General features: G+C 34.9%; 1 long non-coding RNA gene across 1 annotated transcript in view; it reads left to right on the top strand.

Annotated features, from left to right (window-relative positions):
* The window catches only part of LOC134731842 (uncharacterized), a 230,956-nt gene extending 216,953 nt beyond the window's left edge, over positions 1-14,003 (top strand). Inside the window, exons 2-3 of the long non-coding RNA XR_010114470.1 lie at positions 11,893-12,118; positions 13,879-14,003. This is a non-coding gene — a long non-coding RNA (uncharacterized lncRNA). The remainder of the gene's footprint in view (positions 1-11,892; positions 12,119-13,878) is intronic.
* Positions 14,004-14,595: the final 592 nt, after the last annotated feature.

Raw genomic sequence — 14,595 nt, 5'->3', positions numbered from 1 at the left:
TCTAGGAATGAGAATGTAAATTCTTTTTAGGGCTTGTTATTTCTGGGAATCCTTTGGTCTGCTGCTTTTTTGTGGCCCTTTAACAGCTTTTTGGAGTTTTACTCCACACATGCATAGATCAATCTTCAGCCAAAGATTTGAAGAGAATTCTCTTCAGATTTTCAGAGATGTCTCTAGGAGACACCATGCCTTATGATTCTAAGTTTCTTAGCCATTCTGCATCACAATATCTGTCTCTTCACCTTAAGACCACCAGGCAATGCTTATGTTACCCTCGCTACATTAAAACCTAGAAACAGTCTCCAGACAATAAACTGGAGTTATTATAGGATTCATATCAATTGTTTTCCTTCTTTCAGGGTTCAGTCATGAGCTATTTGTTTTCTAATGAAAGAAAATAGTTATTTCACATATTTCTTCTAGTGTTGTGGTTGTTATACTGAGAGGGTAATTATAGTCCGCATTACACCATCATGAAGAAATTCTAAAAGCAGAATTTTACTCATCTTGAATTTAAGACCATGGGTATACATACTTTTCTTGATATGGCCAAGAAAGTCAATGCAACAAAACATGGCTTGGATGAGATTTGAGGGTTAGGTAGAGAGGGAGAGAGGCATGATAGCCAAGAGCTGAGACACTGATGGTAAATGATTTTTAACACTTTCTGCCACCTCAAAAGTTATCCTGTACATGTCAAACTTCTATCAGCTATCCTTATTACTAAGTTTGCTGGGAAGTTGTGTTAAGTTAGGAGGTAGAGAAAATGGCAGGAACTTTTTTTCAGTGTACTTACTAAGGAGGGTGCATATTCACAGCACTTCCTAAGAGTCTGAGATAATCAGTGTAAATTTTTTTTTCATTACTTGAGTCAGAAATATAACTAGAGGAAGAGAAATAGTAGAAATGTTAAATTCAGAAATTGTTGCTCTTTTTCTGTTAATTATTATTAAAAGTATAAATTTACTTAGATATATCCATGAAGATATTGAAATACGCCATTTTAAAAAAAACCTACCTGGAGCAAAATTTAAAAATCCATGTGATTTCTCATAGGAAGAAGTGTGTTTTGAAGAACATGATATTTAATTCAGTGTCAAACTCAAGGACACCTTATTCCACATTTGTTAGTGTAGTGTTAAGATGACCTTCAGATGCAGCAGAGAGTTCATCAATAACATCTACCTATATCGTATCTATGGAAAAATATAAAAACTGAGCTTCAAAATTAGAATTATTGTGGATGTAAATGCCACATTCTAATAAATGTGATTACCTGATTTTTATTCTGGTTCTGCAAATCAAATTTAACTCAAATAAATGAAAAGGCAAGAAACCTCATATTTGAGCACCCTTGCCTTATAAGTTGAATCTGTTTTGAGTGAAACAGGCAGGTTTTGAAAATGTTAGTGTATTTGTGCCTCAACTGCTGCCCTGGTCTTGCTTAACAGAGTAGGTAACTCTCTATAGCTAGAGAAAGCTTCTAATACAGCCTGGTTTACTGAGATCCACACATACGGAAGTAAATTTAGATTGTTTGTTGATATTGTTTTTGCTGCTGCAAAACTTCGTTTCAGTCAAACTTACCATGACACAGATGCTCCACTGCCCCAGATGTTGCCCCAGATGCTGTACTCTTAAATATATCATCATGTTTGTGTGAGGTCATGATTTCAATAGCGATTACTGAGAAATTATTGGGGATGGCATGAATATTTAGGCAGGTATTTTCTTGTGAGATGTGTGACTCTTTTGATGTCTCACTTTGGTTTGAGGACTCCACGTGAACCTTGACAAAACTATCTTAGAACTGTACTGCTTTTCCAATGTTTTCTTTCTGTGTTTTCTTCTCTCTTTCACAAAGGTAAGTTCTGCATGATGAAAAGTCCGGAACCCTAAAGCATGACATGAAGAAATTTGGATTAATGAGGATGTTGGCTCTGCTATTCTCATTAAAACTTCTAGGGTGACAGAAGTGGCCTATCATTCCCCAGTAAGAGTACATTTTCCAAGATAGTAGATGCTGCAGAACTATTATTTATGTAACTCAATAGGTCTCTTCCCCCTTAGGAACTATCCTCACCACTGTTCTGGCTACTCAGGCTAGGTAAATATCTCAACATAACCTACCTGAGAAGTCCAGACCTAGCAAGAAAACAGAGAGTCTATAGATTGAAAGAGTTACAATAATTATCTGGCATTTACTAGTGGGAGACAGAGAAGTACTGTGGGGTGTGTTACGAGAATTCTTCATTCAGAAAACTAAATGTAAGATAGGCTAAGCAAGAAATTATTGACTTAGGGGGTACTTTCTCAGGACAGGCAATTATTTCTTAGTGAATGGGGCAAAGTCATTGTTGATATGACTGTTAGATACCAGAAATAGGATATGGCCTTTAATTAACAGTGTGGAAATGTCTGAGTTGCTTTGTCAGATGGTAAAGGTAGGGATAGAAAGCTGCAGAAAGTGAGAATGAAGAAATTTATATATTATGTGAGGTTCGTTGTCCCACCCGAAGGTTATTCCTATCAGAGGGGCCAGAGCACACATTTTTAACTGAAACCTTTAAGAATACACAGGTGAGATGATCACCAGGTTTACTAAGAAATTCAGTGATGGATCCCCTTTGCAGGCCAGTGTTGATGGCAGGGGAAGTGGTCATAGAGATGGCTCATTAATATCCAGATGAATAACCTGATCCTGGAGTAACAGAACCTCAACAGTCAGAAGTCAGTAGTCTTCAACTCAATTAACATAATGACCTGCAAAATTGGAGTGGCAGCCAGTGGAACTTGTGAAGATGGTTAATAAACTATGGTATGCCTAGAGGCAGCCAACAAGGGTATCTATTAACATTGACAGCAATAACATGATAATATTGGGAAAGAAAACAGGAGGTTTATGGGAGTTACTACAATAAAAAGTCACATTTTTTTTTTGCTCAATCCACAGGCCCACAGATACTGTCATGTCCTAAGCGAGAAGGGCTCTGCAACACTGTGGCAAGAATCTGTCATCATGATTTGCCTAATTCTTTTTAAAATGAGCATATACCCACTTACTCAAGCGCTTGTACATTGGAGAAAGAGGAGAACAGACTCAGACATTATAAGGACCATTGGGCTCAGGGCCTGAGTTCACATTAATACCTGAAGACCCAAAGCATCATCATAGTCTTGTTAGAGTAGCTTGCAAAGACCACATGTCCAGTCAAAGCATTACATTCCACTTACATTAACTATACTGAGAACAGATAAGAAACAGTCAAAATAGGCCAGGCACAGTGGCTCACGCCTCTAATCCCAGCACTTTGGGAGGCCGAGGCGGGCGGATCACAAGGTCAGGAATTCGAGACCAGCCTGGCCAATATGGTGAAACCCCGTCTCTACTAAAAATACAAAAATTAGCCTGGCATGGTGGTGCACGTCTGTAGTCCCAGCTAGTTGTGAGGCTGAGGCAGAAGAATCACTTGAACCTAGGAGATGGAGGTTGCAGTGAGCCGAGATCGTGCCACTGAACTCCAGCCTGGGTGACAGAGCAAGACTCTGTCTCAAAAAAAAAAAAAAAAAAGAGAAAGAGTCAAAATAACAAATATACACCTTTCAAAAGCCTTCCACCAAATGCATTGCTCCTCATGCATGCATTACACATTTGGTTACTGGTACCCCTGTCAGTTGTCCAAACCAGCAACCCAAGTACCATCCTTGGCTCCACATCCTTTACCCTCTACCTTCAATTGGTCACTGAGTTATATTGATTCTACTGTTTTGTGGAGTTTTGGGTTGTTTATTTTTGTTTCGTTGGTTTGTTTGGTTGGTTTTGGGGATTTTTATTTTTGTATCTTGATATACCAAAGCTGCATAATTCCATGATTGACCACCTTCCAATCTCAGGTCTTCAAAATATAGTCTAAAGAACTGATGTATAAATCTATCTAAAATACAAATTTTGACACTACTTTTCCCTGCCAAAAATCTTTCAGTGGCTCCAATGGCATTCAGGAAGAATTCCAAACTCCTTACTGTTACAAACAAGCCATTCATAGACCAGCCCCACCTAACTTTCAAACTTGATACCTCAACACCTTGATCCCCACCTGAAAACCCCAACTCCCAACTGAAAACTCATGCTCCAGCCTTGTTAGAATGCTTTCAGTTCTTCAGATTTCTCCCAGAAGCTTTCCATAATCCTGACAGCTAGGTCAAGTATACTCTTATGTGTCCTCATAACATCCAGGGCTTATCCTATCTCAGCAATCATTATGCTTAAATATTAGCATATTTATTTTTCTCTCCCATTAAACTATTTTCTTTATCTAGTGTCTAGTATTTTCCTTGATATACATATGTTAGACATTTAGCAAATGGTTTTTCAAGTGAAGCAGCATTTTAAAACACTCTCAAAAACCTTGAAAGTAAGATGAAGCTAACCTTGGAAGATTTATTACCTCCTATTATCTCAAGTAAAGGATATATCACATATGAATAAATCAAGAATCACAATTTAAATTTATTTTAAATGTAAATATGGAATAAATGGGAGTAATGATCCCAATTAAACCAGTAAGAAATTTTTTCTTTCATCTTATCTCCAGACTATGGAAATGGATGTTTAAGACATAACAATATCTGTGTGAAGTCAAGAATGGTATGGTTCTTTATCAAAAGTATTTGCAATTGTTTGTTTTGTGTCAGATTGTCAGACATACAGATAATCTCCATATTAAAGATCAGCACTATATTTTAGTTTGAGTTATCTTTGCCAGCTCATATAAAATCCATGAGGTTTGAGAATGGGAAGAGCAACTCTATCCCATAAAAATGTTCAGTTACTTAATTAACATAAGAGTCATTATTCTATACTCAGAACTATGAACCCAATGACTACTCCTATTTTGGACATTTAATAAACTTCTTTTTTTGGATAATATTTATAATCTGGTCATATTTGTATTCACGCAGTTCCATCCAGTTTTACAGCTGGATGGGCTGCTTGGTAATGGTCATGACATTTTAATTCATGAGCATGGAGGAGGGAGAAGAGAAAAGAGATCATTAGCTTGGCCAGTTTTTGAAGAGGAAAGTCATTTTAAAAAGTCGTATCTTTCACTATAACCTTCCTATTAGAATATCTCTTAAGCATTACTATGCTGTCTTTTCCCCTTCCCCTTCTCTCCCTTTTCTTCTTCTCCTTTCCCATCCCCTCCTTTCTTTCTGTTTCTCCTCTCCTTTCCCCTGCATGTTGTATAATCAACGTTCTACACCTGTATTGCTAACTTCCTGCAAGAGCCTATGGAGGAAGCAAAAGAATAAATCATTTTCTGGTTGTAAGTTATACAAATTCCCATAAATAGAATATTGAAAGTATAGCTTAGATAATGAAAAGACGTAAGTAGGAATTAAGAAACATTTTAACGTTTATAATTACATTCTATGCTCCATTTCTCTCTGGTGAAAAAAATCAATAAAGCTAGGAGATTTTTTCATATTTATTATCAAGTTATTGATATTGAAGAAAATGTCAAGGGGTTTTTAAAAAAACAAATAATCCACCTTAGACAAATTAAACTATCGAGTGAATTATTTTGTCTTATTTTTCTCTTAGTTTTATTTAAGATAGTATTAATTAGGAAGTATGCCAATATATGTTCCTTTTATCTGCGTAATACTTTTCTCTTATTCTTAATACATTTTAGAAATGAAATAATATGGAAGTTTTGGTAGTTAATTTGATACCTGCAAGTTTTCTTGGATACTAAAATAAGATTTTAAAATTTAGTGAGAAATTTTTTATGATATATTTTAAAAGTTAATTTAGATTAATTCTGAGAAATCTAAATATTAAAACTATAGTATCTGTTGTCTCTAGTTATCAAAATTAAAATTATTTTTAAGATTTCTTTCTTAATTCTTGGTAAAATGTAGCATGTAAAAAAATTAACAGTACAGATTCTTAGAGATTCTCATGAATGATAAAGCTATGGTTAAGAATTATTGAAAATTCAGTGAGGACTATGTGGGAGGGAGATTTTAAAGACATGATGGAAATCTGCAACTTTTAATTTTCACAGGTTTTTGGTGATATAACTCACATCATTACCTGAAATTTTGCAAAAAAATCTGCAACTTCTAATTAATTTTCATAGGTTTTTGATGATATAACTCACATCATTACCTCAGTTTTTGCAAAAGTACTCTGGTCTTTCCAAAACACAATTCTGGCAAAATCCCAGCTCTGGATCAAGGCAAACACATCTTTCCCGATCCTTTAGCAGAATAGCTGTGCTATTCCATGAAGATAACTCCCATTGCCTAACTGATATGACTCAGAATTCATGATAAAACACCTCAAATGCACACTCAATAATGCTGAGCAATACTATCACTTTTCTCAACTAAGCTCACTCTCCAATATTTGCAGTGGTTATTTCATACCTTTGCAATTTTACTCAACTCTAATCCTTCACTCTCATAAACACACTTACTCTCTCTCAGAATATGGTCTTGTATAGTTGAGTTGCAGGAAAAATAGCTCTCAGGTGAGAATACATTAATTTTTCTACAAAGAAGCCTAAATACCAACCTGTATCTATATCCATACTCCTATTTCATCTTGTAACAAAAAATGAAATATTCTTTCTGTCAAGGATAATCTTCTCAGTTTTCTTCTGAATCTCATCTTCTCCCACCTTCCAAAATGTTCTTTCTCCAAGACTCTCCACATTTTCCTATTAGATTCCTTCAAAATTTGAATATAGTGGCAGGAGTTAAATAAAAAAAAAATCTGTATATTTTTACCTTAGATTACAAACACATGCACTTTTTATAAGCTTGACATAAATATATACATTTCTGTATTCCATTTACCAATCAAACTTCTTACAATAATTTTCTAGCACACTACCTTCATCCTCCTCATTTTCCCTTTGCTTGTCCACACTTCCTTGGCTTTCTCTTTCCTATCACTGAAACTAATGTTTTTGAAAATATTCTTGCATTCATTTTTCTGTAAGCAATGGATAATCTTTTTGTGTTTTAAATTCCTAATACATATGAGCAAGCATCAGTGCTCCAAAGCTAGATCTTCTGGATTTAAATTCCAGCTCTGTCATTCATGCTTCATGATCTTTGGCAAGTTACTCAATCTGCTCATGTTTCAGTTTAACCAACTATTTTTTAAAATGGAGATAAAAATGCCTGCTTAAAAGGTTACTCATAAGCATTATGTAAGTTAATGTAAGTAAAATACATATAATAAAGCACATATTAAATGTGTGTTAGTTCTTAATAGTACTATTATTATTATTGCCCTCCTTCCTTCTTGAGGCATTTTATTCTTTGTATAACTTAAAACAGTCTTAATTTTCTTTCATCCTCTTTTGCTACATTTTCGTATCTCCTTTAATTTGTCAACAGTATCTATCTGATCTTTAAATATTGGAATTCTCCAAAGTTTCTTCTTAGGCTTTTTCTGTTTTCATTCTAAATCAGTGGTTCTAAGTTGATTGCACATTAGAATTATCTATGAAGCTTTATTTTTTTAATTATGAAATTTTTTTTATTTCCAGGGGCACATGTGCAGGTTTGTTATATAGGTAAAGTGCATGTCGTAGGGTGTCGTAGGGTGTCATTGGTGTACAGATTATCTTATTACCGAGGTAATAAGTATGGCTGGTACATGATAGGTAGTTTTTTGATCCTCACCCTCCTCACACCCTCCAACTTCATGTAGGCTCTGGTGTCTATTATTCCCTTCTTTGTGTCCGTATGTACTCAAAGTTTAGTTCCCACTTACAAATGAGAACATGCAATATATATATTTTTTTATCAGTTCGTGTGTTGTTAGATTGCTTAGGATAATGGCCTCCAGCTCCATCAGTTTTGCTGCAAGGGACATAATCTTGTTCTTTATGGCTAAGTATTTTATAGTGTATATGTATTTCTTGAGTCTACCATTGATGGGCATCTAGGTTTTTTCCATGTTTTTGCTATTGTCAATAGTGCTACAGTGAACATATGCATGCATGTGTCTTTGTAATAGAATGATTTATATTCCTTATATCTAATAATGGGATTGCTGGGTCTAATGGTAATTCTGCTTTGAGTTATTTGAGAAACTGCCAAACTGCTTTCCAGAGTGGTTGAACTAGTTTACATTCCCACCAGCAAAGTGTTAAGTGTCCTCTTTTCCCCGCAACCTCTCCAGCGTGTTATTTTTTGACTTTTTAATAATAGCCATTCTGACTCAGATGGTATCTCATTGTGGCTTAGATTTTCATTTCTCTGATAATTAGCAATGTTGAGCATTTTTTCATATGCTTGTTAGCCATATGTATTTCTTCTTTTGAGAAGTGTCTATTTGTGTCTTTTGCCCATTTTTAGTGGGTTTCTTTGATTTTTAGTTGTTAAATTATTTAAATTCTGTATAGATTCTGAATATTAGACCTTTGTCAGATACATGATTTGCAAATATTTTCTCCCATTATGTAGGCTGTTTACTCTGTTGATAGTTTATTTTGCTGTGCAGAAGTTCTTTAGTTTAATTACATTCCATTGTTAATTTTTATTTTTGTTGCAATTGCTTTTGGGGTCTTCATCATGAAATCTTTGCCAGGGCCTATGTCCAGAATGGTATTTCTTTGGTTATCTTCCAAAGCTTTTATAATTTTAGGTTTTTCATGTAAGTAAGTCTTTAATCCATCTTGAGTTGATTTTTATAGAGGGTATAAGAAAGGCATCCAGTTTCAATCTTCTGCATATGGCTAGCCAATTATCGCAGCACCATTTATTGAATAGGGAATCCTTTCCCCATTGATTGTTATCATCAATTTTATCAAAGACCAAATAGTTGTAGGTGTACAGCATTATTTCTAGACTCTCTATTCTGCTCCATCGGTCTACGTATCTGTTTTTGTACCAGTATCATGATAGTTTGGTTACTGTAGCTTTTTAGTATACTTTGAAGTTGGGTAATGTGATGCCTCTGGCTTTGTTCTTTTTGCTTAGGCATTCCTTGGCTATTGAGGCTCTTTTTTTTTTTTTGGTTCTATATGAATTTTAGAATAGTGTTTTCTAACTCTACGAAGAATGTCATTGACAGTTTGAGAAATTGTGGCCTTCAGTTCGTATTCCAGACCAATGTCCACTTGGTAACTCAGACAAAATAACTAACATTCTGTGGACATGGGTCCCAGGCATTGGTATTTCTTTTTTCCTTTTTCTCTCTCTCTAACAATTTCTGTGGTTATTTCAATGCTTTAAAACAAAAGTCAGAAAACTATAGGCCTGTTTTGGCCTGTGGGCTGTTTTTGTAAATAAAGTTTTGAGGGACCATAGCTACACACATTTTCTTACTATTGTCTCTGGCCACTTTCACACTAGAGAGACAGCATTTGTTTGTTGCAACAGAGAATGTATGCCTCACATAATTTAAAATATTTGCAGTATATACATTTATAGAAAAAAAAAAGTTTGCTGACCTGTGCTTTAAGTTCCTGTTTGGGTAGCCACATCCACTTGAGTGACTAAATGTTATTCATGTACTAAAATTGTACCTTGATCACAGACCTTTCTTCTAAGCCCTAGTTCATATAAACAAGTAGCTATTTAATATTGATACTTAGGAGTCTCACAGATCTTGCATTTTTATACGGCAAACTGGTTTTTTACTGTGTTTCACTCCCCAAAGCAGTCTTCTTTTGTATGCCATAGCCCACTAAACTAAACTTTCAACCACTCAGCTAATCAAATCAAAGCCTTGCTCTTGAAATTCTTCAAAATGCTTCTTGATTCTTCTCATCCTCTTCATCTCCATTACCACAAAATTCAAGCTTCATCCACCATCATCTTTTCTCTATAGAGCTTCTAAATTGACCTTCTGCCCCTTGTTTGTACCCATCTAATATATTCTTCATAACACAACCAAAAATGGCAACCTTTACATAATGCAAATTTAGTTTCTATTTAAATTTTAGCATATGTGCTACTGAGGCAAGCACAATATCTTCTTAAAGATAATTTTATATCACATATATAAGAAATTCCATAATTCTGAAGTTGAACTTCAATGTCCTGTATGAACTATTTATTGCCTACTTCTACAACCTCAATTTGAGTCACACTGCTCTCATCAAATAACCATTGCCATACCAGCTTTCTTTTGAACCTTTCTTATATTTAATTATTTTTGTCCCCTAGACATAGTATAGTCTTGTCATAATTATTTGTCTGGTTAAATCACACTGATCCTTCCATTTTCAGCTTATGTGACCCATTGTCAAAAAATGTTTCTCTAATCTTCCTTGAGCGAAATGATATCATCCTGTTATATTCTCTTAACTTCCTTTAATTTAGATTTATGTAACTTACTATGGATTGCAATTTTATGTTTATTAATATAATTAATTGCTTCATGTGTGTCTTTTTCCCTGGACAGTATGATTATGAGGACAAGAACCATGTCTACTTTGTTCATCACTGTATTCCTAGATCCTTGCATAGGTTCAAGCTTAGAACATGGTAGTGCTTAATGAGGGTTTGATTAAAAAAAATAATTATCTGCTTCAGGATATTCTGCAAGTATATTTTGAGTATGAACCTTATTGCCTATAATCTTAAGGTAGCAATGCATGTCGTATTATTCTACATTTAAATTCAAGCAAGACTAGAAATGTGTCCTTTAAGGGGGTGTTTTCAAAAAGACACATATATACAAGCTATAAATAAAACAAAAATAAACAACATTGTTTTCCTCCAGAGATTTTTGACAAAAGAAAAGAGAAAATCTCTAGTAAATGAGAGGAGTTAAAATTTACAGTTTTTAACCACTCTAAGTAGAGTTTGTACATGCTTATAATGGAGATGGGAGGCTATTGTTATTTTTATATTCAATGTATCTTGAAGGAAATCCCTGTTTTCTCCTCTGAGGATAGGGTGGAATAGCTACCTGTACCCAATAGGATTAATCATAGTGGTATGATTTGACATGGATTCTGTTGTCTGATCATATCACACCCTGGCATTTCAAATGTAATATTGGTGTTTAGATTTAGATTGTTTAATTATAATGCAGTTTAATCAGTCTGCTTTATATGTAAAGGCCATACATTTCATATACTTTTCAGGATTGTCTAGTAATTGACAAAAAAGTGGCTTGTTACAAAGGACATTCACTGGAGTTGTGTCAGTTCTAGTAAAGTTTATTTCCCCAGGAACCCCAATGAAGTTATCTATGTAGATATTTCCATTTAATAAAATAAACTTTACATGATCTGTCCCTTGCATAAACCGTTTGTATTTCTTCAAAAAAATACAATTTTTGTTTCCCTGAATTAGGTTATATATTGTATAAAAAGTTTTCTCATATGCTTTTAATTTGGGAGTTTAATATTTTTAAATCATTGTATAAATTATTGTGTCTTATTATGGCTATTGCTTCAGGCCATAGGAAGCTTCAGTTTAAATGACTTCAAAAATAAAGAAATGTATGAATTCCTGCAACTGATAAGTTCAGATGTAAATCTAGATTTAGTAAAAGATTGACACCAAGGACCTGTTTGCTTTCCAGGCCTTTTCTCTACCTTCCATGTTGTTATTTTTATCCTAAGATGGCTCTTCTCAAGGTAACAGGGTGATTACTGGACAATACTAGAGCTACATCCTATCTTATGTATAACTAGCAAGAGAAAACTTTTGCCAAATTATCAAATATTTGGGGAATTTGATCCTCTTTAGGCAACTAAAGCTTCAAGTCTTCCCTCAACCAATTACTATAGTCAAGAGATGGCTGGTGAGACAGTTAGTTAGTCTTGAATGATGACCCCAAGTCACCTTCGAGCCATATTTCACAAGGCTTGACATTTTCCTCTTTTTTCCTCTTTTGACTGTTTGCAGTCCGCAAACTACCACATTAGAAGTCTGTTGATCCTGCTGGAGAGGGTACAAGAAGTGATCACATGGAGAGGCAAGGAAAGAAGGCGAGACCCTGGAGCTATATGGAAAGAGAGAAGGAGGGAGAGAGATACCTAGCCATGCCAGAATCCCACTGAATGCAATCAACCCACAGAATCATAAGAGAAAACAAACTGGTTATTGTTTTAAGCCACTCAACTTTGGAGAGGTAAGTTATGCAGGATTAGGAAACAAACATAGATGAGTGTATACTCTTCAAATTAGGTAGATCAGTATCCATCCCTGGAGTTCGATGTGATTTTAATTCCTCCTAAAACATTGAAAGGTCATAAGAGTGGTAGGATGTATTCTGAGAAAGGAAGTGATATTTACCATACTTACTAAGTGTAAGGAGAAACTGAGGAGTCAGAGTTAAAAGTTATTTCAATTTTTTACTCAGTAGCTGTAAGATTTAATCTGCATTAGTTGGTTTTCATAAGCCTCAGTTTCCACATACATAAAATTGGTATAATAATACCAACCATCAGTTTTTATTTTGATTTTTAGTTAAAAATAAATGTGATGATCTATAGAATGTATTTAGCTTAGTACTTGGCACAAAGTAAAAGGCCAATGAATGTAACCTCAATCATGATTAATATTCTTGCTTCTCTGCTAGACATCCTGAAATACTGAGTTCTTGCCAGCATTGCTTATACTTCAGGATATTCCCATTATTAAAATATCTGTTCATTGTCATCCATTACAGATAACTTTGTAATTAAAAAAAGTCTCCATATATTCTGGGTTCTGCTTGCTGCTATCTATTCTAATCCAGTATATGTTCTTGGATTTTGTGTTGCTAGGGCTGCTGCTGCTACTTGAAAGACAGATTTAGATAAGTGTATTGTTTGATATCACAGATGGAGGATGATTCACTTTTTAAATTGTGTCTGTATTGGTGGGAGGGCAGGGAACTAATCTGAAGGCAGCATTGGATGTAAGGACCAAAAAGAGTTCCAGAAGAGCAAAATACTTGAAAAGCTTGGAGAAGAGACTTGGACTGGATGTCTCTTTATGCATATGTATTACTAGCAATATATAGAAGGAATAGACAGTTTTAAAATGGCATGATATCACTAAAGGCAATGTAAACTCAGGCTGTGTCTACACATACCAAACTTTATGGGAAAATTTTTAGTCAACTTAATCAGTATATACAACAAAAGTAAAATATTAAGAACCCAAAGTAGTTTTCTTTAATTTAGCAATCAAGTCAGGCTATTTGGGAAAATGATAGTAGAATAACTGGGATTGTATTGTGTTTTCTCCAGAATAATACATTGTTTTTATTTTTCTTTCCTAGCTGCTTGTGGAAATTTTTTTATGACTTTCTTATGTAGAAGCATACCCTGACTCTAGAGGGGCATGGGGAAGTATCTGGCTAGGTGTCTCTCTTGATAATTCACTAACTTTCCCTGACACTAGAAGAGATTCAAAGCGTTATTGGAAGGAGGAAGGAGTGCAGAGTATCTGTTAGGGTTTACTACTTGGCCACTTATTTGTGCTGCCTTAAGCTTTATTCTGGGACTGTACCAGTTAGAGAGAAAAAGGAAGGGAAGAATACAAAACTGTAACTTGAATGCTGCCCTAAAATCCTCCAAAATTCATAAAGACAAACTTCCAAAGATTGAGAATATCTCATATTTCTTAGTTGTCAATTTGGGAAAAAGGGGACAAGTTGGCTGCTGTTATGTCCAATATAATATAAATTTTTAAATATGCCTATCAGGTCTGGGAAGAGGCACTGAGTACACACCAGCAGCATAATTCCTCTTAGTAGTTGACATCTTCATAGGACACCTAGGATCCCATATGTAAAGCATTTCTTTACTTTTCCCATCCAGAACATATGGAAATTACCTTGGCTATGCACAGATTAATTTTTCTCTCTCTCTCTCTATTCTCTCAAACTGCTGTATTTTTCAGGAAACCCACTTTCTTTTTCTACCCTCACTGTCCTCTCACAGGACTTAGATGAAGGCAACATCATATCTTTCAGTCCCTGTGACCTGCTGGATGACACTTAAAGGACTTCAGAATCTTCAGTGCAAAACACCTCCAAGAAAATATTTATATTTTTCTAGCCAACATTGTAAATTATCAGAGTATGACTTTGATTAATTAACAGAATATCTGTCTCTTTACCTGTCTTATGAAAGACCCTGTCTGTCTCCATGTCTAGTAAGTGAACAGAAAGGAAAAAAAAAGGATGACAGGGAAATAAAATCTTGTATTGCCTACATATATATTCTCTTTGTGACCCTCAAAGTTAATTATTTCACTCTAAATGCATTTGCAAAACCAATTTATCTGAGAAACCTTGATAAAAGACCTTCCAAATGATATGTTCTGGTGACTGACTCTAAACTTTCTACCCCTACTCACAGTATTGATAATTTTGATGGATAAAGATGTGCAAGATAGAGGTCAAATTTAGGTGGCTTCAAACCTATAAAAAGAAGCCTAATTTCATTTTCGAGTAGATGGAATGGCCTGAGTGGCCTTAAAAGTCATTACAGTTTTATATGATGCTTGGCAAATTCCCAGTCCTCTGATAGGAACTCATACATAGGCATAGAGTACAAAAGCCCTGGGCAGGTTGAGATGATCTCAGTATTTATGTTTTGGCACCAACAGTCCATG

Source organism: Symphalangus syndactylus, chromosome 11 (assembly GCF_028878055.3).
Source record: "Symphalangus syndactylus isolate Jambi chromosome 11, NHGRI_mSymSyn1-v2.1_pri, whole genome shotgun sequence".
NCBI lineage: Eukaryota > Metazoa > Chordata > Mammalia > Primates > Hylobatidae > Symphalangus > Symphalangus syndactylus.
Note: the sequence above shows the minus strand (reverse complement) of the source record. Positions and strands in the feature narration are given on the sequence as shown.